Genomic DNA, 671 nt, shown 5'->3' with positions numbered 1-671 from the left:
TACCCAGGGTGCACTGCGGGCCAGCAGCACAGCTCTGCTCCAAATTCCCACTTTTGCCGTGGGAAAACTTGGGTGGGGACACGGGACTGGGCTGTGACCCTGCCAGGGGACCCGTCTGGGGACAGCACAGGGTGAAACTGGGGGTGGGACAGGTGACCGTGTCCTGCAGAGGAGCCTCCATGCAGGGGACGGCCCGGGCAGGGGAAGGGGGGCATCTTCTGGTTTCTCTTCAGAGCGCATAAATCTTTCGCCTTTTACTAAAGATTTCCGTGGAGAGGAACAGCCAGGAGTGACTGGGAATTTTTGGTGGCTCTGCTTTGTCAGAGCTGCGCTTTTGTTGGTTTAAAAAAAGAGTTGTTATAATGAACTTTCTAATAGAAACTGTTTCAGAGAGGCGGTTAGAATGTATTTGGTAGTAATCCAGCCTATTCAAACTGAGGGAATGAGTTATTTGGGTTCAGGATCCTCCACTGTTGGGAAAGATGAAAGTTTGACAAGAAGGTCTCACAGATAATTATGCTTAGCAGAAAGATTTTTGAATGTAGGATCTGAAGAAGGAATAAAAATGAAAGCAAGTTTTGATCTAGAAGAAAAGAATTGCTGAGGCAGTCTTACTGGGCACACACTCTGTACAAAGGTTTGTTTTAATTTAAAAAAAAATATCTCTTGGA

The 671-nt window shown here is 46.6% G+C and overlaps 1 non-coding gene across 1 annotated transcript; it reads left to right on the top strand.

Moving 5' to 3' along the window:
• Positions 1-213: 213 nt before the first annotated feature.
• Positions 214-328, top strand: LOC134418131 (U5 spliceosomal RNA). The gene has a single exon (XR_010027718.1). It is a non-coding gene; the product is annotated as a U5 spliceosomal RNA (small nuclear RNA).
• Positions 329-671: the final 343 nt, after the last annotated feature.

The sequence above is a fragment of the Melospiza melodia genome, chromosome 4 (genome assembly GCF_035770615.1).
Source record: "Melospiza melodia melodia isolate bMelMel2 chromosome 4, bMelMel2.pri, whole genome shotgun sequence".
NCBI classification, from domain to species: domain Eukaryota; kingdom Metazoa; phylum Chordata; class Aves; order Passeriformes; family Passerellidae; genus Melospiza; species Melospiza melodia.
This window is presented reverse-complemented; position numbering and strand designations above follow the sequence as displayed.